General features: G+C 31.5%; 1 protein-coding gene across 3 annotated transcripts in view; it reads right to left on the bottom strand.

Moving 5' to 3' along the window:
- Nucleotides 1–24,817, bottom strand: part of LOC124352764 (nucleolysin TIAR-like) — a 975,428-nt gene that overhangs the window by 505,054 nt on the left and 445,557 nt on the right. The window lies entirely within an intron of this gene.

Here is a 24,817-nt window from a genome sequence, read left to right as displayed (position 1 = left end):
CTAAAATGAAGTAAAATTTCTTTAATTTGTATTTATTGATTTATTACTTTTATATAGTTCTCGTCTACTTCATCTGAAAATTATTACTTGATAACATATACACAGATATTATAAGAATAAACTTAAACTTCAAAAAATAATAAATGTATCATTTATATGAAACTCAGAATACAAACAATAATATTTTTAACATATATATATATATATTTTTTTTTTTTTTTTTGACCAAAATTGTCCGCAGAAACCCTTAAGTTTTACATAGATTTTGTAATATTGAAATACTTGATATATAGTAATAACAAGTATATTGAAAGTATTTCACTAAAATATCTGTTTAGAGTTAAGCTATGATTAAGATCAACAATGATCGACAATAAGCCGGAAAACCATTTATCAGTTTTATTTTTGAATGATATACAATAATACACGTGTAGGAATATTTTTTGCTCCTGCTTGATTATATTTAATGAATATTACTTCTTGAGAAACAATAACGAACAAGAATTATATGTTTCTTTTTTTAACATTATAACAATTATTTTATAGCCTAGTTGATTGAGGAACAGTAGAAAACCATGAGTTATCTCTTTTTGGGAATATTAAAATATGCTGTGGTGTGACTTCTCATTATGCCCAAGTGAATCCTTTATCACTACTATATCTTGGTCTGCGGCTTTTACGGACGATTTCCCTCGACAGGCGTAATGTGGGGCAGTGGTCTACCCATACTAAGAACCCTTCCGCATGGTGTACCATGACTATATCATGCCGAAGGTCTCCTTCTTCGTGGATAGAATCTGTGATTTTCTATACTACAAAATATACAGATAACTACATTACCTGTCTTAAACAAACAATTTATTTATCATGATATTGGAATTTGAACCATGTTACACTACGATCAGCAAATAAGCCAATAGGAGTTTTACGAAATTCTACGGTTTCACGACGTATAAATTGGCTAGGTATGACATCGCGTTATTAATTGTGAGAATAATCTGCACGTTCTACGATTTAAACGCCGGAAGAGGTTTACGGCCTGTTTAGTGAAATGATATCTAGAATTCTGTTAACATTAAGTTAGATACGTTAACGCTGTGAAATATTCAACACCCGCCCCGTTGCTGGTACTTACCATAAAAGTATTTACACAAACGCCACTTTATGACGGTCTGCTGAGCCTTGTATACGGACCTCGGTGTAAAATGAAAGTTCTTATTTTCGTAGTAGTTTAGGAACGGTGCAATTTGAAGCCAAGTTTTTCCTGTCGCAGGGGTTTTACGATTGAAATCCTCTTTCCGTAATTCAGCATGTTTTACACCGTACGGTTTAATTTGAGCAGGTGCTTTGATAATATTATAGCATGTTTTCTTATTGTTGTAATTAGTGAATTTTATTCTGTTGTCATCATGTTGTTATAAAAGCACGAACAAGCCTCCAGATTTGCTGTAAGTGACTACCAAATCATTAAAGCATTAGTGTGGTGCAGTCGAAGTTATAATTATGACAAGACGAGTGGTAGGAATTTGAATAAGAATTTTGGGATATTTTATAATCATGCCCCCCCCCAAAAAAAAAACTGTTCAAGGTAAGGATGTAAACTTTTTTCTAAATATGTAGAAGATTAATTAAGGGAGTGACATGCTTCATATTTACGAGAGAAGAATTTGACTAAGAAAAATATATTTAAAAAAATGTTAATTTCTTAAATTAAGCCCAAATCAAAGTTATAACTTTCCTAAGTTATAAGTGAATAAAATTTCATTCACTGAAGCTGTAACTAATATACATGCTGTATAAATTTCAAATTTTTATTACGTCCTTGTTACAAAATGTTCCCATCTTTATACGCATATAATTCTGTCCTACTGAAATGAAGCAACTTTTCTGTCTGTAGTTACGAGTATATTAAAGGCTTATAAAGACAAAACAAAACTATTTCAACTATCGAGAATCGAGTGTACTCCCCAAATATATAAGTTATTGTTTAAGTTCTTAAAAAATTCTATTATTGTTATTGTTTGTGTGAAAAGGAAAGATATTAGCCACCACGTAATATGTTAGATTATATAGACATTACTACTGCTTTATTTGTGATTTGTTACAATACTAAACAAATAAATACGACATCAAGTTTTATCGAATCAAATTATGCCATGGTATCAGTGGAATACAAATTTGTTCTAAATTATCCTTCCTGTGTAGATGTGTCAGACCCAGTTACTAGAGCATCTCTAACGATGTTGGTGACCGCGGTAAGCGCTAGAGCAGAGGCTACAGCACGCCACCGCGATCGAACAAAAGAGCCGCCACAGTCGGGCCAATGACAGAGGCATAATTCGCAAAGTTTCCGCGGGTCGCGTGCTCCTGATTGTGCCACCTTCCCGTCATTAGTGGTTTGATTCATCGAGTGGGGTGTTTTTACAGCGGTGCCGAGCCGTGCCAGTCGACTTCGCTCGGGCTTTCGGCACTGTTGAGCTCGCCAGCACGATTCCATATAGTTGTACCAGCGTCTAATTGAATAGACACTTGCGACTTAAAATTAGGTTACAATTTGACCTTCACCTTTTTCGGTAAAAACAATGAATGGAATCAAATGTTAAACCACAAGCATCCAGTAGTTTATCGCATGCATTTAAAGATATTGAATTTTGCATTATATTTACAACTTATTATAGTATTAAGTTTAAGTAAAACACAATCTATATAATATAGCTAGGTATATAGCATAATCTACCTGCAATTGAATTAGATTTGATGTTTTCTTGAAAATGTTAGAGACATTTCCTTTTTAACATTAACATCTTATTTATAAATACTACTGCTTCCTTATTTGCCTTCAGTTGCCCTTTTACCATAATGTCCATATATTTTATGTAAAAAATTGTGAAAAAATGCATGGTATATTAAAAATAGCTTATAATAGGGTTAAATTTAAATTGAGTGTATTTGTGTACTAATTTTTTTACCAATAAGCGATTTTATGCAATTGCCCAATATGTTTAAAGATGATTTAGTTCCTTACCAAGAGTGAAGAGGAGGGTTCTTTCTCCTTTGGAAACCATAAGAGAGATTCACTCGTAAGATGCCACTTGTCTAAACTACTCAGAGTGCCAAAAGGATATTACAGGTATAGTGAGCGAATAGCACAGTTGTGTATGCCTGTTCATATTTTCTATAAATTATTAGTGTGTTATGATAGTCTGGATCATATTCTCCCTTCAAGTACATCGGCAAAAAAGCCGCTGCAGATGTACTACCATAATGAAATAGTTCTAAGCGATGCTCCAATTAAAAACTCTAAGTTTCAGAAACTGGTGGAGCGAGAAGCACGAGAGTCCTTGACTATCAAGATTATGAATTCACGATGTCATCAGGTCTTCTAACCTTGACGAAGAGACGCAGGATCGTTGGTCACCCATCCAAAGAGCAACCACGCTCGACGTTGGTTGACTCGTCTTTCTGTGATAACCACTGTACCCATTAGACCGTGCCTTTGGAAGATTTATCTTTATCCAAGTGAGGTTGCTCAATGATAGCTGCTGAAGAACATTAGCCTCCTTACTGGTTAAAATGGTCATTCGGGTTTTACATTACCTACATTATAACTTTAATTACCTATTATCTCTCGTGGACGCATTAAAATGCTGTCCTCTTTACGGGTTATTACTTAAAAATAAAACTCGACCGAAAACCCACATGGCCTACACCATCTTAAAAATTTGTTTTCATCCTGAATAAGGTTTAGGAATAAACATGGAATGGTTACTTCGTGTTATGTAACCTTAAAATTTTGTTTAATGGGCAATTGTATATATGATTAAGAAGAATATTTCATTTAGTTCGAGTTATTTTGCAGTCAATTGAAACTCATAATTAGGCAAAACGTCATACATCCATAAAATCTTGTGCGAAAACATATCATATACTCTATGCAGTTTTTTCCAGTTTCCATACCTAGGAATGCCCCACCAGCACAGGGTGTAGGGGCGACTGGATATCGACCATCAGCTAGCGTGTTCCCTGCCTTCGATCCCGTACATAGATATGCCCGTTTAATCGTTTGTATATTAATATTTTGCATTGGTGTACGCACTCCATGCGAACCTGTCAATATAGGACATGGTCTAATTTCCTCGGCTTGGCTTCTCCTACATGTATCGTTTTCGAGTTTCCAGAGCTCCAATCGCCCCACCAACACAGCGAGTAGGGGCGCCTGAGTATCGACCGTCAGCTAGCGTGTTCCCTGCCTTCGATCCCGTACATAGATATGCCCGTTTAATCGTTTGCATATTAATATTTTGCACTAGTGTACGCACTCCATGCGAACCTGTCAATATAGTGCATAGTCTAATTTCCTCGGCTTGGCTTCTCCTACATGTATCGGTTTTCGAGTTTCCAGAGCTCCAATCGCCCCACCAGCACAGCGAGTAGGGGCGCCTGAGTATCGACCGTCAGCTAGCGTGTTCCCTGCCTTCGATCCCGTACATAGATATGCCCGTTTAATCGTTTGCATATTAATATTTTGCATTAGTGTACGCACCCCATGCGAACCTGTCAATACAGGGCATGGTCTACTCTCCTCGGCTTGGCTTGTCACACATGTATCGGTTTTCGAGCACAACATACATACTTCAACTAGTACTTCAAGTGTTTTTCAAGCTTAAATTAAATATTGATTTCGTTTCAATACTTCATCATAGTTACATAAAACATTTAACAGTTTTAAAACTATCTTAGACTTTGAGACAATTCAATAAAGATTCTAATAGTGTTCGGAAAACTACGAGCTAATTTGTAACTAAAATAATTACACCTTCTACACTGCCACTTTCATTACTATTTACTATTTTTTACGAGATGTTTAAAATAAGAAACTTTATGCAATAAAGTGATAAGTTTTACTTTGTACAGAATTTAGTATTCAACAAAACATGATTTAAGTATATTTTTTAAATAGGGAAGAATTCTTGTAGAAAGATTTCTTTTGCTAAATACAACGCTAAACATAAAAACTGCATTAAAATATATAAATAATATCATAAATAGTAATACAAATTTAATTATAAAAATAAAATAAAGAGTTACATAAATAATGGAAGCAACTGAACTTCTATTTTCATTTTAGTTCATAAAAAATGCAAATTTACCTCCCTAAATATATTTGTTCACACTAAGCTTCCAACTTATCGTACCGCGTCTTATGTGAGTTTTTAGTTTAGTTTGTAACATAAAAATCTACAACTATTCATTTTGAAATAGCCTGCAACAGAATTTATAGCTTTTGAAAGGCCTACAATTATTGATTAGTTATATTTAAAAAATCATGTTCAAGTCTTTTTACGTTTAAAATAATTTATAATAGGATCAGAGTCAAACATACATATTATGTCAACAAAGAAAACTATTTATTTTCACTTTATTTTGAAATCAGTTATCCCATATATGTTTTCGGTTATTGCAAAAACATGATATTCAAGTTTTTACAAAATTAGTTACCACATAAATGCTTCTATCGAGCAAATAACATGGTACCACGAAATCAAACTATAGCAACAAACAAAACAAACAGTTGCTCACTAGCACGGGTCCTGTTTCATTTGATAGCCTGTCAAATAGTTTTGTTAAATCACTAACGAGTATTTTCATTTGTCGTGATTTACAGGAATAGTGGTCGGACTTATTTACATATTGAGATCGTTGTCACAATCGAAATGCGGTTTATTTGATATGAGGCTTTCAATTTAAATCTGGATTTGTAACAATACGCAACCAGTTACTTATTTTATGCTTTCAAAAATGGTTATTTTATGATTTTTAATGAGACTTCTTACATTCGTGTGGGCAGCGTATGTTCAATGTGCTTGCTCTATATATAAACAACAGCCAACCGATTTATATAGAACCTCATGTTTCACAATGAAAACTCCGTGCAAAGTTTGCAAAATCCTCTTTGAAGTCAATGGAGAAACTTTTTGAGCAAAGGATTCAATGGGAACGCTTTTTACTGCCAGCGAGACGAACAGTAATATTGTGCCATAATTCAATTGGATCGAAAAACTGTATTTAAAACAAGTGCCAATAAACATATATTGAAGTATTGGTAACAGTAAGCGTGTATTATTTTTTCCTAAAACATTACAGCTAATTAAAATTCAAAAGCATAGCAACGAGAATCCGACGGAATGTAACCAAAGAGTTGTTACACGTACGGAAAAACAGACAGTTGGACTGCCCTTTTTACCGTGGGCTCTTAATCAAAAACATTCTTCCTTGGACCAAGAACCTATGTACAAAGATTCGAGTTTCGAGAATTTTTCTATTAAGAGTTATCACACTGACGGACAGACAGATAGACGGATGAAATGTCCTTTAACATTCGACCGCAAACTTAATAGGGGTTTCCTTGGACCAAGATAAACTAGGTACTAATTTACAGGTAGATAGGCTTTTTCTTACTATCGTAAATATGGGTAATCGGTTGGACAACGACTGTATTTCAAGAAAACTGCCGAGTGCTTAGTAAAATACACGATTCAGAAACGGTATGATAATCAGGAATTTATGCCTAAAGATTATAGTTTATATGTGCAATAATGTCATTATGTCATTGTACCCGTTGGGGTTTATCGGCACTGTGCTAGGATGGCTACTGACACAAAGTATCACCTCCTTAGTAACTTAGTGGAGACGACCTATGCCATGTATGAAATAGGAAAACGTGCAGAGAACGGAGCTACTTGAGAAGTAAGTGTATATTTTTGGAAGAAGGAAAACCTCTCTCTCCGATTTTATCAAAAACTATTCAAGAAAGATTATTATGATTTTACGTTTACGAGTTGTAGACATATGTATAGTATATCAATCCCTCAAAAGGTAATGGCTAGTTTCTCTCAAGTAACAACATTTTTAAAGGCTTTTCTTCTAAATTGGCATGCATTTACATTTAAAATTGTTTTTAACTAACTCATGAATTGGTAAACACTAAACAATTATCCAAGTGATTTTAAATGAAATTAATTTACAACAAATGCAGTTTCGTTAGATAAAATAGGTTTTTACGACCCCTTCAAAGTGAAAATACGAACAGTTGAATGCGACGTTATGAGTTATAGAACATGTATTCCTTCCGCCATATTCGGAACATTATTGTTTTATAGGTTAATTTGTAAATCACTAATATTATGACGACCCTAACGGTTAGCACTAGTAACACTTTCAAAAGTCCGAAAAACTCTATTAGCTTTAAACCTTAAAGAATTAAAATCGTGTTGAGTTGTAAAGCGATTTTTAAAACGCGGGCTTAGGTTGGTTTTAATCAGTTATGAATTATGTTGTTAAATAACCACATACTCCAGAAAGCTGTGCAAGAATCACAGTCGAAACTCTTGAAACACAAAAGAACACGTAGAATATATTCGAAGTATCGTTCCTAAGAGTGATTACCCAAGGGAGATCTCCATGAATTAATTAGGGTATCTTAATTAAAAACTATTGCAAAAGTTTCCAAACTGACTGTACATTAGATTTTCTGTTCATCTTGTAAACAAATCTTTGTACCCATTACAATTTGCGTAAATCTCTGTTTGGATTGTGCTTCAACTATGCCATCGCATACAAGAAGAGAGATAATTTATTAGTAACATGCTGCGAAACACGACATTGTTTTTAAAGATGATCAAATTATCATAAACAAAAGTTTTAACTTTGGAGTAAAGTTTTGGGAGATGAGAGATTCGAAGTTTTGTGGTTTTGATGTTGTGGCTCTACGCGGTGATGTTCCTATACATTACCACAAGGCAATATTTTATACTTGGTTTTTGCCATGTTTGCAGCAGTGCAGAGCTCCTGTACTTCTTTGCCGCAACCCCTCCTCCCACCCTCAACTGGATAAATATTCAAACATAACACACACGCACCCCACAGGGGTATTCGAACACTGCCTTTGTGTCAATGTGCTCTGTACCGTACGGGGGACACACTTTTTGCCCTCGTCGTGTATGCACTTTGCTGTTATTCTATCGATTACATGTCAAGTGATAACTTAACAAAGCAGCTGTGTAATAGAAGGGCTTTAATCGTTGTCGATCACCCGCGCCCATGTCCCGGTTTGTTAATTAATAACTGCAACTTTGTTTTGAAGACATGAAGTTGTCCAAGACATTCATTATATAATGTTCAGCATTTATTATATTTCACAGTAGGTTAAAACCAATAACTAATCGAGTTTTAGCTAAACGAATTATTACTAAATTACTGTATTTCACTGATTAAATTTTAAAACAATAGGGGTACAGAGTTAATATGTATGTTATATAGTTTCTTTTGTAACTGATATGTCTACTAAGTATCATCTGTAGAATTAACGAAGTTATACAATAATTTTTACAACTTAGACTTAGTCATGTAGTACATATACTACTCATACAAAAGTAAAAATTCAGCACTGTGTAGGGTACACTTGCCAACTTGGGATACTATAAAAGATTAAGATCATCTCAAATTATAACTCAATCTTTCGTAAAAGTGTACGTTTACAGCAATTATTAAGAAGACAAAATGTTAACAATTTAATCATGTTTAGATCTCTCTATTAAGTTAAGTTCGGATGATTTAACCGTTTCAGTCAGAAATAAAATTATTAAATCAACAGACGACTTAAAATGTTTTTATTCATTTTTATATTTCACAATTTGAGTACATTTAATATTTCAACTTGCCGTGAATACTAATATCGGTACATAAATGATAAAGCTGTATTGAGATTAATAAAATAACTCTAGGAAAAACGTAATTATTTGAATCATAATTTATTTACATTAAAGAGGACTGGAAGGAGTAAGAGTTTGTAGACTACCAGATGGGGAATGGAAGAGGACGCGTAGGGTACAAACACAATGGAAATTAATAGCACAACAATGGGCAGCAAAGTTTCCATCACCATGGGAAAACGACGGTATAAAAGCTAAAAGAATCCAATTAAGTTTTAAAATAGTATCAGAAAGTTGAGTCGTCAGCGATGGGGATTACAGGTACGGACGAGGTTATTCGGTCCGGAGAGACGTCGGGAACTGCTTTATTCATACGAAAAACTGAGCAAAGTTCCCAACAAGAGTTCTAAGGGGAAAAGTTTCTCCGCATGTAAAAGCACTGCTTATATTTACACGGCTCGGGCTTTGTTTTAATTATTATTAATAGCCTTGAGGGGGTATGGAGGCTCACCTCCCCCCCCACCATTCTAACTCACTCTTTCTCTCGAGCCCCTTCGTAGTCCCGGATAATCATCCCTTGAAAGAGAAATGCTCTGATGAAACAAAGGAAGTGCAGTTGTTCTTCTTTCTTGTCGAAACTTGAGACGTCTGGCGCGTCAAGCCAATGTCGTTCCTCACAGAGTATATCTTTAAAGAGATCCTCAGATCAGATTAAGGAGTTGGTCGAATCCTTTGAAAAGTTAGACTGTCGTTTAACATATTTTATCTGATTTACCATGGTGATAAATTGATCGTTGGTAATCCAGTTATTTATATAAATTAATTATAAACCTAACTACGGAATAAACTTTCATTTTTATTCTTAAATTTAACGTACTTAATTTACTGTTAAGACACTATTACGTACAACGGTACCTAAAAGGGACTGATTTATAATGGGATCATTAATTTATTTCGTCGTTAGTTATAAACTAGAGAGTTTATCATGTAAAGATTAATAATTCTAAAGTTTAATATATCTTATATGACCATCGGAATGGTTTGTTTTATTAAAACAACCAGTTTTATATATAACACCAACACAAGTTCCATCCATTGAGTACAATTTGAGCTCGAAGTAATAAAGAAAAAACCATGGAGGTCAGTCAGGAATCGTTATAAAATGCTCTCAAATGTTCTGATATTCTTTTACGATAAAAATTAACTGTTCTTTTGCTAAATAACCACTTTTCCGATTATTTTAATCGAAGCAATGACACATATCAGTACCATCGGAGCGGGATAAGATTTCCATATGACTGACAGGCTTGCATTTCACCATATAGTTTTTCATAAAATCAATTATTGGACGTTTCCGTTAGTATTTTATTCGTCACTGTTGTAATATTTTGAAACTTTTTCGTTATAAGCTATGACCATCTATAAATACCAGGTGTCCGAAAAAGAACTCCCCAGTTATGAAAAAGAAAAGGAAGTTTGGTACTCGTTAAAATGGAAGAATACTAATATTTTTTTGTGCTGTTCTATCTAATGTTTGATCGAGAACAATATTACAGCTGGCTCTACATTCGACTTTCGATTGTAAGTGTAATGTCTACACCACAGTAGACAAGCACAGAGACGAACACGTGACTTCAGATTCCAGGAGTCAAGAATGTGACAGCATCAGTCAGGTTCATCAATTTTAGAAAGCACATGTTCAACATGTATGTTGTTTCTACAGTTGGATCACATAGAGGCAGACGAAGGACTAATGATATTCTAGCAAGGACGAGGCTGTGCCACACCATCCCGTTCTAACAACGTGTACGCTTAGCCTTAGACGGGCGTTTCCCAGCGAGACGAATAGATAGAGTTGGCCTAATCTCCAAAACCAGACATAATCCAAGTGGAAGTTTTTAAAGAGGTAGGTATGTCAGGAGCCAGGTACATATGCGACACTGAAAATGTACGTGACACTGAAAAGGTACGTGACACTGACCATCTTCGTCAGAGAGTCGTAGGATCAGTAGCATCAGGCACACCTGATATGCTTACTAATTCCTGGAAAGAGATCTAATACCGGTTGGATAATAGCAGACCTACAGATGGATCGCATATCGATGTGTATATGTGTTAAAAAATCTGATTATTTAACCTTTAATGTCATGTACTGTCATAGACAAATATATTTCTACAAAAAAGTTATTTAAAACTAGGCAGTTCTTTTTCGGACATAAAACTCTAGATATGTCTTCTGTTATATATTTAGGTTTCTTAACGTGCCATTTATTTAACACAAATATGTATCTGAAATTCGTGATTTAAGTGCACTAATCACACGTTTTTAGATTAAATTAATTGGGCAGGACTTAAAAGGAGCTCAGTTGAGAGGTTCTATTACAATATTATAAATACTATAATTATATAAAAACTACGTTATATTATACAGTATAACAATTTACGATGATAAAATTACGTTGAGAAAGGTATCGTAGAACTTCGAGTTTCCAGAACGAATATAACAAAGATGTGTTAATCCATTCTAGGTAAAACTGTTACAAAACATTCTTTAATCTACAACGGATGAAGGTTGAAGAAATACTTTTTATTTCATGTAGGATTATTACCAATAGTTTATTATATTAACTTTGTAATTAATAATATAGAAGCGGCTCGGCCGCAATTAATCATAGGTAGTGTAATTGTTCGAGAGCGATACGACGGTCCCGGGGGTAATGCTGATGTAAGGCGTCTAATTAAGCTCAGGTGTGCAGTCCCGCGACATGAAGCCCATGTCCTCTCCACTCTTCTAAGCTTAAGGCCAAATATAATATACCATTTCAGTGTAATCAATGGTCTAAAAACTTTTCGGGATTGCATTTGCTAAACAACTCAAAATTTACTTCTTTTCGTAATGATTCTGGAGCTTACTTGTAAAAATGTATTTTTCCAAGTAGTTCTTATATAGTGTTAAAAGATTAATTGAGTGTTGACGCTTTATATATTTTATTCAGTTTGGCTTACATCGTATTAGTGTCTTTGCTGGCTTCTTATAATGTTTTAGCTCTAACAAGTATTTATATTAATAATGTGTTGTATATCTACACTCGGTTGCCTCAGGTTTGTATCATTCAACACTGTTACAAGGCTTGCCATAGGAGAGATATAGTGATTCTATTCACAAACTGTTATTGAGGAGTGCTTCACTATTCTACTCTACCGCTGTACAATGCGTTGCCTCGGATGGAAGTTCGTTGAGAGTAGTGAATATTTGCTTAGAAATCTAAATAAATGTTTCAGATTTATGTAATGTGCGTCTTACGTAGATTAAATTATTAATTAAAGCAAGGTTGGTTATATAATCATTTTGTTTAAATTTTAGCAAAAATGTTAGCGTTATAACCAGTGGTAATCCATTTTTTACTATCTTGCCTGAAATAGGAAAATTAAAAAATGTCAATACAAAATTACAATTGCTCGATAACGTAAATATATTTAGTTTTATTTACAAGCTGTATTTACAAAAAAGTGTATTATTCGTATTTTGGATTTTGAGGCTAATGTTTTAGTGTTCTAATCAGTTATAGGCAGGTCAACTATTTCATTTCATTTTTATCTAGTACTGAAATTGACGAGTGAAATATTATTACGGAGGAGTTTGTATTGTAAAATAATTATCAATAAAATTATTCTTTAATACAACACCTGATATTTAATGGATCATAACCAAAAGACATACAAGATATCAATGCATTATTACTATGCTGTGTATTTTGTAAATATTATGTAATTCCTAACAATTTATTGTAAGCAAACTATCAGTAATTGTTAACAAACCAAGTAGATATAATTATTACGTATCTATCACATTACCATATAGTTTTGTAATTAATATTAAAAATTGTATGAAATGAGCGAAGAATACTTAGAAATGTAATATTGAAATTCCAAAATTGATCTTTGAATAACGTCCTTTTGCTAATCCAGTATTGGAGGTTTCAAGTAATTCCCGTGAAACACGAGTGGCAGCGCCACTGACATGCAAACTCACGGACGCCGAGTACATTCTAGTGGAAATGCCTACAGTTATTTGTCATACAATCTGGAAAGTTATTATGTATTCATTATATAATAATTGAAGTTAATGTAACTGGCAGTAACGTTACGTTAATGACTTTACAAATAATCAGCATGTATTATTATATTGACTAGGGAAATGCGCATTCAAATCAGATTTATTTATGAAATATACATAACATTGATTTGTATAGTATTTTATCTTAAAAAACTATCTAGAAACGTTTTAACTGCACACTACTTCATTTATTCTTTACATTGTCGGCAGTATGATAAATAAACTTTTCGAGAATATACCCTGTGAATTGACTGGTGTAAATGATTACAAGAATTGTTAATACATTCTCCATTGCTGTAAATAATAATGTACAACTGGAAAATTTAGCTTATTTCAGTCTATTACAATATTATTTTTATTTCATATAATGCAAAAGCAACCTTTGCGAGGAAGTGGTGTCAACGATGTGGAAAATTGTGTAAGAGCCATATCAAAGCCTACATTCATCCGGAAAAAACTTCAGCAAAGGTCTGAAGCTTTAAGCAAAGCTAAGCCATGCATGTCACAGAATAGGAAAGATTGAACTTTATCTCATACCTTTCATGTTTTCGGAAGATGGAAGACCTATATTCCATTGAGCTCAAGTGTAGCTAGTAATTTAATCTCTAATAAGTATCTATTTGGTTCAAAAGATTAAGACACATAAAATATTGTTTATGTGACGAGTTATATGTATGTATATATATATATATATATATATATGTATGTATATATATATGTATATATATATATATATATATATATATATATATACATATATAATATAAATACAGTTGTGAGGTGAATTCCTCTATAGCTAATTGCGTACCTAGCAATTTATATTCTTTCAATAACTCTTGACATATCCAGAGAGCATCAGAAATTAAATGTGCCACGTTTAGTTACTTAAAATTTGTATAGGATTTTACGTATTTTTAAGACACTTAAATTCGAATTATGGATCAAGAATTTATAAACTTTGCTGCAAAATGTATATTTTCTTATAGTTTTAAATATAAAATGACTTGTATAAACATTTTACCCATAAATGTTTTTTATTTTTTGATCATAAAATACAGCCTTACATTGTAGGAGCACTAATATCATTGTAAAAGTCATTAAAAATGTAATAAAACAGCTATGGTATCATGACTAAGATAGGTATCATTTATGTGACTAAAATTCTCTGACATTAAAATAAAAATGGAATATTTGATACTTTATCATTATTTATCACCTATACTGATTATTATACCCTTAGTAATCCTTATCTGTCACTTATCAATAACATCATCCTCGGTTTTATTAAATTTGAAATCACTTTAAAAATGTGAAAAGAAGGAAAAACGTGACATGTAAAATATTTGATTGGCTATAGTTCCGAAATAAGTAAATAAAAATGAAAATGGTCAAAAATAAAACAGGTATAAAATGTTATTTTATTATCTTAAGTAAATTTTGAATAATGATTACTGAGGTTATAGAAACCACTATAGCTGACAAAAAATATTTGACCATTCAATCTTCATATTCACGTCGGGGATTACTTAGTCACGATACCATGGCCGTTTTTAATACATTTTCAGTGACTTTTACGATGATAGAGAACCTGTAATGTAAGGTTTGTAGTTCCTATTAAGAAATTAGAAATTAAAAATGGTCAATAACAAAACAGTTTTAAAGAGTTACGTAATATTCCGAATTACAAGAGAATATAGTGTGTCAGTGTATTGTATTCTACATCCAGTTTTTAAAAGACCTTTGAAAAGCAGTTCCCAACTTAACTTTTCCTGTAAAGTTGTCGTTTTTCAGTAACCAATGGTAGCACAATAAGGATGGACACTCAGTATATTACTAATACTTAATTTACAGAAATGTAGATAACTCAGTAAAAATCAACACCAACACACAATACATTTATACAATCAGGATTTTCAAGTTACAAATTTATAGAAATATAAAAATGTTTACTTTTTTTAAGAAAAAAAATGGTTTGTATTTTTATATGAAGATTTTTTTTATTTCACGTTAATGACCAAGTTATAGTCACTTTTTGTTAAAAAAATAGAAATTATATATTTTCCGAAATACATGGATATAGCCTAGATACGAACCGTAAGTAATATAGAATAAACTTAAAGTAATCTGATATAATTGTATATAATATAAAGCTAAAATCGGATGGTCAAGTAAGCCAGCTGTGGTCAAAGCAATCGTGCACTAGTAATTACAAAAGTGGGTCTAAAACAAATTACAAACGCAATTTGGCCTCAATTAATAGCATAATTACTCCACAATGTAGGGATAGTCTCATTCCGGAATCTGGTCCGATTTGTACAGACTAATTTGGAATGTAGTTTTCTTTTTAATGTCTAAATGCCACTCTAAAAACGATTTTAAATGTTTTGTTAAATTATAATATTTCGTATAAGCCACTAGCTGTATTTTTTAATGACGAAATATTAATTACTAAACAAATTATAGTAAACATCATGTGTATTAATTAAATTTTTGTTATAAATATTATATTATTTATACTAAAATGATTACTACAATATTATTATTCCTGATTAAAATTATAAGTACAGGTGGCATAATATATTATTAACACATTGAAACATTTAGAGAAAATTATACTGAAACATTAAAAGACAAATATATAAATAAGTTTCTGAAAAATTGGCTTTAATTTAAGAGCAGTTACTTAGAAATTATGTTTTAAACAGACTTATTAATATAATATTATTAATTAGTAAATTATATTGTAATAACTAATTTAATGTTAATGTACATCCTATGTGTGCAAATTTGAAGCCCTAATCTCATATAATTAAAAATATATTACAACATAAAGAATATATAATCAGTGTATAACACACTCACTGATACTAATAACACAATCACACCATGTATACAAACAATTGGCGCCCGTGCGCCAAACCGTAGTTAGTGAGTGACCACTGCTGTCGCTAGGCCATAACTCTCTGCGCTGTTGCCGATAAGTAGCGCATTGACGATACACTGCATTCCACTGATACTCTTGCTTTAACACGTTCTGCTCTGTAGTCTTGCTGTCTGAGACAGTCACCACCATTTATCGCCTCAGTGTTACCATTGCCTAGCAATATAATCCTGAAAATTGGTCATGAAAATCTTGTTTTTATACTACGCCAAACCCAAAACAGTTGTGTTTTGTTTCTACCTTTAATTAAATTAATAAAAAAATAACTGAAATCGTATATACCAAATCCTAAGTATGAATATGATATTCTTTACTTTGTAGTTAATAAAGTAATATAAATTTAGAGACTAGGTGGAGGTAACGCCTATAATAAAGGAATTTTAGTAAGTTACACTTGATTTTTAACGTTATTTTTCGTAATATTTCAGATATTAAAACTTATACAGTATAATTTACTTCATACATGATCCACCATATTTTCATTTCATGCCAAACAAACGCATTAAAATATTTAAGACTTTTTACGTATAAATATGTTTTACAATTTAAAATATTTGTTCCACGCGAAATGGCACCAAGGAATTTCCCACATTTTACCGCTAATATAGAATAGAATCAGTTACATGTTATAAACTATAATCATATTTTGAAAATGAGTTTAATCAAGGTTACTTGAAGATTTAACAGGCTACTAGATTAATATTGTTTTGTAAAGAACAATTAAATACCCTATATTATTTAGATGGATTTAGTAAAATAATTTCTTGTTAAGAACTGATGGTTACCGTATATTGTTTGTACTTATGAAGGTTAATTGATAATTACACACTGCTCTTGGTGAAAAAACGTCTCCATACGAGTATAAATTACAAATATCAAAAAGTTTATTAAATCAAGTAAAGATTAAATTACGTAAGTTAATGATTGTTGAGTTAATGAATGAGTTGTACCCCTTTCTTTTTCTTATAAACTCGTGTTAACGTTATACGCTTTGTTTCTCTGTGTTAATATTACATTACTCTGTCTATAAAGCCAACATGTTCACCAACCACAACCTAAACATTGCAGGCGTAGGAACGCACAGTCCAATGCTAATGCAGTGCAGTGTTTGTCAGCTGAAGGCGTTGTTTGGCAATTACTGTACTTGTTCTCCGCTAGACGCCAGCACGGTCTATCCTGTACGGGTTTGTTTGTAGGCTGAGTGTTCTCCTCCTTGAGTACTCATCTTCTGTACGTTAAAGAAGCATTTATAAAATAAACTGAAAACTGATATTTTATACATATAGGATAATACTGCATCCCTGTTATTTGCTAACAAAATGAACAATTATTTAGATTTCTGAATTTTTTTAATGAAAAATTTAGACCCTCTTATAATTAATGCAGAATGTCTCACTGATGTCGCTGTAATTACGGAAAAGAATGTAATTGTAAATTTTTCATTAATTATGTTTTTACCCTCCTGGCTATTAACTAAACTAAGATCTATACATATAGTTAAACATATAATACAACATTTTCAATTCAATTCTTCTGATATAAAGTAAATCTATAAATTGGTTTTGAAATATTATTTGTTTTGCAGAATATGAAGTAGTGTACTAAAGTCAGACATAAATAAGTATTTTAATGTTGGATCATATGTCATGGCAGATGGATAAAAAACGCATTCAATTGGTGTGTCTGGAATAATTACTACTACTGACCAAATAAATATAGAGAATCGCATTCATCCTCAATTACTTCATAGGTACTTCCTAGGTAATTTTGAGTTCTCCAACTTCATGCATTGCCTCCGATTGAATGACAATTTCGTATGAAAAGAGATTCATAGTCTAAAATTACAACTGTTTACAATTAAATTTTCAGATAATTTAAGGTGCCAATTATAGGTTAATTAGAAAGGGCTGTGTTACTATATACAACGGTTTTACACTTCTAGGATATATATGATATATTTATATAAAATATTAAATAACATCATATAAAATGTACAATTAACTCAATTTCTTTGTGGCTGCAAATTCTAGTGAGCCTTGACTAACTTATCATTTTCACATATACGCAAGTGGACACGTAAATGTGTATTTATTTTTATTTTTTGTAATAATTATAAATATGTATAATTTTAATAAATTCGCCATAACTCTTCCCTACTCTATAAAATAGTAGGTTAATGAATTGCAGATTATATTTATAATTGGCTAAGTAAAAATAATATACGTTTATTAACTACATTTAAGGTTTATTGTGCATTTCATCAACAATAATTTGGAATCAATATAATAATAAGGGGATGATAGCTTCGCATGTACATGATATCTGTAATTACTAAACAGTATCAAACGGAATTATACAGACAATAATGTATTCATTACCCATTAAAAACCTTTCAGTTTGAAAGCTATTCGAGCAATAGCGAGAGTGTTTTAACTTATAGACTGTCAACATAAATATTAAAGAGCGTATTTATTCTTTGAAGGAGGACCAGGCTGTGCCCGATTACCTGGATTTAAGGCTCACTTACTTCTTGAGCACTCTCTCTGCTCCTAATTGCATTAGTCTCCGTTCTACTTAGGCCGGTTAGGAGGCATTATAGGAGTTCATAATCATCGTTTTACTTTACGATTTCAGCTATGCACTTATTTTGTTTGAAACTAAGGGGTTTAATAGAAAGACAATACGTTGACTTTCTAAGTTTTAAACGTTTGGGGAGGTATATCGAATAACTAATGATATAACAGTGTTATATAGATGAGAATAAAAAAGCTAAGGAACATGCTGCGTTATATGTTTATTAATAAAACACATTTTCACTTAAAAAGCTATATACAAACTTAGTTATTAAATAAATTCTCCAAAAATTCTTATTATTTAAAATATTTATATTTTGAAAGGTCATAAAATATAGAATAGTTTGTCTGCTTTATAGGGAAGCAGTGTTGTGTGGCACAATCTATGCTATTCATAAAGCTTATCTAAATTACAGAATAAGTATTGTTATGAGAAATATAATAATACAAATTCTACAACTTTGCCGGAAGTTTATGGATAATTATCAATATAACGTCTATAAAGATATAACGCAAACTTGTTCTTTTTTATTATTGAATACATTTGAAATAAATCTAGATAACTCAAATACTATCATGACAGAATGTCTGGTAAATATTTGCTTTCTTATAATGATGATTCCCAAATTAAAAAGAAACTATTTAAAACACGATGTTATGTAATCATATTGGATAAGTTTAGATGTTGCAGGTAATTTACAATAACCTTTTCGATAACATTATAATTGAAAAATTTATAACCTGTATATATGCTACTTTAAGTAAGTTTTATCGCCATTCTCTTTCAAAAAACACTCTAAATAGTCGGTATTTTGTGCTTATATACATTTATCTTGACTATGGAATAAGATAATGCATTTAGACCAGAAATTAAACCCTTGTTATAAATAGTAAGCACATATACATTACACATATTTGTAATGTCTCTTGATATCTCAAAATATGTATTGTTTTAAATTATGAGAAGTCATGGTTATATATCAGCCCATAGGTTTCGAAACCTTAAAGAGGTTTTACAGTTACAACTTATTACTTAGTAATTTTTTCACTTAATACAAGGCCATATTACAGAAATAATCTCTATTAAGTAAGTTAATCCGCATTTTAATAACATTCAAAAATTAAATAAGATTTAAGACGTGTAATACCACACAGGCTTGTGCAATATGGGAAATTAACATATGTTGGACACATGTCATCAAAATATTGTTTAACTGCCTGCTAAATGATATAAAGCAAACAACATAATTTTCATAATTTAAAAATTATTTAATTCTAAATGCAACCAATATCTTTCATTAAGTCCAAGGATTTTACAATATTAATTTAATATTAATGTGTGGCAATAGTTGGCGGTCTTTACTGAAAGGTAAATCTCACGTTAAGTTTAATAAAATAAAATATTTGAAGTTTTTATGTTAAATCTTGAACGCTTATGCAAATATATTCAAAATTCGCTAAATGAATTCAGACAATTTTCATTGAATTAGATATAATATAACATATTTTAAATAGGTTATGAAATGTAATATATCGTGACATGTCCAAACTAGAAATGGCGTTATATCAAAAAAGGTCCCGTATAAAAATCTTCCATTCAGTAAAACATAGAACAGCAAACGAAACGTTGTCAGAAGTGGTATTTGACTGATGCATTGTTTACAAGGGTAGAATTAAAAAGGGGGGTTAGGTTATGTTCGCGGCAGTGTAATTTCCCTTGTTGCCGCCAAGCTCGCAGAGGCTTGATTGAAAACAAAAATTACTCAGTGAACTTGTTTTAATTCACCTTAAGTACCTGGAATATTTAGTTTTGTACTAAAATTGGCTTTTTTATTATAAATATATATATACATACATATACTACTACGTTTACACTTTTTATTCCTTAAATAAATTTTAGCAGACATTGCTTTGATTATTTGTAACTCAATTGAGTGAAATGCTATACTTAATACATGTTAACACGTAGAAGTATACCAGTTTTAGTTTACTAACTATTTATATAGTGTGCAAAAGTGTTTCATTAACTGTTTAAGATTATATATGTTCAAACCTGTAATAATCATTTAGAGTACAATAATTGGTTTTATAAAATGCTCATTCCATATGAACAAACAGTCTTTTTCATGAAAAACTTAATATTACGATATATAAGGGCAGCGACATATTAACTACATTTATGGATGCTAAAAGTATAATTTTAAGAGATGTACGCTCCCTACCTATCAACTTAATTAGCAACGAAAACTCGAATGGAATTCTACGTGATAGAATTATTTATTATGTTAGATTAAGTCTGAAAACGTGTATATATATACAAAACCTTTAATTTTCAACCTTTAATGTTTATAATATAATATTTTGTCTGGTCATGATCTATCTTTCAAAGTTGTAATTTATGGATATAGCGTATTGAATTCGAATGTAATATAAGAAAGTCTTAAATATAATGGATTGTACTACACTTTAAAAAGAAATACAACTTATCTGACCTGTGGACGATATATTAGTTAAATATATCTTATCTCCTAATACATCTTAAGAAGTAGACTACAATTTGATTGGGCAGATATAAACAGCTCTAAGAGAGACTAAAAGAGACTGAGGTGTGCAGATTAATAGAACGTTAGACTAGCACATGCCGTAAGCTTATGTATGCGTATCAAACGGATTAATCAGTTCGGTTGTGTCCAGTACTGTGGGTAATTTTAATAAAGCCGCTGTCGGAGGGTTAATTTCCCCAGCCGCCCCTCATAGCCCCCAATCTGGCTCTGCTTCTGTGATATGCAGCCCACAGCAAGGTCCACACACATCTGTAGCTTATAGTTCGTAAACTACACAGAATTGTACGTCCACAAAGAAGATTGTACGATATTGTTCGATTTAATAATTAAGTCGAGCTGGATTTTCATACTATTAGTATATAATACAGCACATCAAAACAAAAATAAAACTATAACATTATAATGATTATTAACGTTATGATTGTTGCCTATACTCTTTGTTACCTTTGAGTATTTTAATTCACGTTTATCATAGCAAAGAAAGAAGACAGCCCTAGTTAGATTTTTCAGCAATGGCAACTAAAAAGTAGGTAGCTTGTACATTATAACCTTCTTCTAAATTTGTTATAAAAAATTTAAAATCGTCAAACTGTAGTCATACTACGAAAGCATACTTTTTACATGTTATTATATAACATATAATTTAATATTTATTTTCAATAGTTGTTTATGAAATAAAAAGCCTATAAAATATTAACATTAGTATATGTGTATATATATATATATATATATATATATATATATATATATATATATATATATGAAAATGCATTAGTTTCTCATAAATATAATATCTTACTTCTGCAGGACTGTTTGATATTTACTGGAAAATTACTTATGTAGAGTAAATAAATAATTTGGAACTACATATTTATATATAGATTTATTTTTTATTGTCATAAGATATTTTTAAAGTAAATAGCAGGGCCTATTATGGGACAAAGGTTTTATTTACAAGATAATAATTGAGGCAATGGCAACAGATTTTATTACATATGTTCGCATAACTTATATAATCCAAAGTAAAGGAAGAAATGGTTGGTGATTTTGTTATGGCTATTTATTAATTTGATTACTAAAATTAGGTTATAGATTACTTAAATATTTAAAGTTTAATGGCAATGGTTAATAATTATAAGTTATCAAATACTTGTAATAAACATTGTCTAAATAGTATACTAAATAACGGACTGAGTTTAAGCGAAGAAATGTTAATTTTTTGTGTCTGCCTCTCTGTCTCTATATCTATCCGTCTGTCTGCACGATATCTTGTAAACGAACTGACCTACATACTTGAAATTTTGATTGAAGCTTCATTTATATATGAGTAACACTGAGTGATGTATATTACTCTATGGGATTTGGCTTATCGTTATGTTTACATTGATCTTAAATTTAACCATGATGGCAACGAGAAATTACCAGAATAAATTTGCAACCATAATAATAAACCAATAAGAGATTCAAAAGTAGGACATAGTAGTCTAACTATCCCAACACATACATGATTGTATAGTGACTATCTGCAGGAAATCTAAAGAATGAAATGTGCTATATAGACTTGAAATTTTGCACGCAAACTCAGCAAAGCCTGTTAGGCGACATTTGATGTGGTGTACTTCTACCTTGTGTTTTATTATTTGGCAATTAAATGTTTTAAAACATGAACCAGTGTTTAGGTTGTCCAAACATAGTTTTCATTCCTTGATTCGGTTTTGGAACCTTTCCTAATAAAGGATTATTACAAATTTCTGCTTTGTCATAGAATCGTACAACTTTATTAACATACACTGGCTTTTAATATATTTAAAATTGCAGGCGTTTTGTAGAAATTAATTTAAGGACATACAAATTGAAATATAAAATAACTTCAGTTAGAGTATTGAGAATTGAAACAAAAAATATATTACTATAAGATATAGAGCAGTTTTAAATTACCGTTTTGAGTGGAATTATGTTGTCTCCAAATGTACGGCATTACTCTATCTGTAAGATGTGACAAACAAAACGATGGGATATAAAAATCGCCTTGTATACTGTTTACAGCCCAAGAAGAGTTTTTAACTACGTATTTTTGAAACTTTGCATTAAATGGAGAAATCACTATGGAAAATCGAATGGTTCCTAAATTAACATGGGGGACATCAAATACAATCATCGTACTACTTTTCCAGACTTTTTCTTTAACATACATTCCTTCATCGCATTTATTTATCAGTCTACGTTTTCTATAGTGTAACATATTTTTCTTTCCTTCCACTTTCAACGCTCCTTTTGGATCAAGCTCGGAAAATATACCCTACTTATATGACGATTAACAAAAATTAGGTTTAGAAGATAATTTAATGTTCACCAATTTATTTGTATTATTATACAAAAACTCACACTTAATTATACTGATACTTTGTGGCACAGACATTACTTAACTTAAATACGATTAATTTTTTATTATTTTTATAATTTTGTATCTATATAAATCTAGGATCTATTATTGTTTCTGTATGAATAATACTGGACAGCGTTAGATGGTCATGGGCTGTAGCTGGAACCACTCAAAACGAAATAAAAGACGGAGCACTACTAAATATCATCTCCATTCAAGTAAATAGAGGTGAACTGAACCAGCGGCCTGGAGCCATTCAGGGACTGAAGATTAAAAACAAACAATGGTCTACAACCCTGTTGGTTTAATTAGTGATTGCCCTGCACTACTCCATCAGAGAGCTGCGATGTCGCTTTGATTTAGTTTTACACATTTTAATCAAGATTTCTTAATATTCCCTTTTCCCCGTTTGAACAAGAATACTAAGATTACTATAAAAGTTAATGTTGGAAACAGAACAAATAATCGAATTACATTATACTTCCTAAAGTTTTCCTCCTCCACTCAAATTGGCTGCATTTGTATTTTGTTGGGACGAGTTAAGAGAATCTTTAAACTCATTGAAAAAAGTCAATGAAAAAAATAATTTAATAGTAAAACACATTTTAGATTGTTAATAATAATCCATTGTGTTAAACTTTACAACAAAACATTGATTAAAGTTAATAAAATGTTCAATGTTTTATAATTTCAAGTAACTTTTTGTATTATTAATTATCGTCCATGAAATATAACTATCATGAGATTATCTACCTATAATGGAATAATCTGTGAGTAATATTTGTTGTACAGTAAGCTTAGTGGTGATAGTGTTATAAATGTTATAGTCCATATGAACATGGCGGTTGCAAGGTGACTTATAATATATTAGTTGGTATTTGGTCAATAATGTCGGTACCAATAGCAGTACCAAAAAGTACTTCCTCCACCTATCCCAGTTACTCCTGGTAATGCTGCATCTACAAACCATCAGTTACAAGTTTCTACTTTGTAATAACTGGTATTTTATTGATAAACGTTGGTAATTACTGGTTGGTAGATGCATGTCAACAATCAAACAGGTGCCAGTTTAACAATAGTGATAAAGAAGTACTTCGTCCTCCCAACGCAGTTATTGTTGATAACACTGCATCTAAAAATCATCAGTTATCAGTTTAATAGAGGTGCTATCTGACAGTAATCCATCAACCAGCCTTGATTATTTCCAGCAGAACTGTACCTGTAAACCAACAGATGTAAGATGACCATTTGCAAATATATGCATTATCCATATCCAGTTATGCTCAAAAATGATGAATGTACAAACTTGCGTCCAGGTAACTTATATCCGACAAAAAAAATAAATTATTTTGTATAGACCTTTTACAACTGCGATGCAACATAGCTGTTGAGTTTATGTTCTTATAAAGCACTCTGATGTTAACGAAAGAACTTCTATTGTAGGACTAAAATTACTCTGTAATTAATAGCCTAGGGCTCAAAGAATAAGGGAAATGAAAGCCAAACAAACCAAGCAACCTTCAATTAG

This window comes from Homalodisca vitripennis, chromosome 1 (assembly GCF_021130785.1).
Source record: "Homalodisca vitripennis isolate AUS2020 chromosome 1, UT_GWSS_2.1, whole genome shotgun sequence".
In the NCBI taxonomy this organism is placed as follows: domain Eukaryota; kingdom Metazoa; phylum Arthropoda; class Insecta; order Hemiptera; family Cicadellidae; genus Homalodisca; species Homalodisca vitripennis.
The sequence above is the reverse complement of the archived record's forward strand: the minus strand, read 5'-3'. Positions and strand labels throughout refer to the sequence as shown.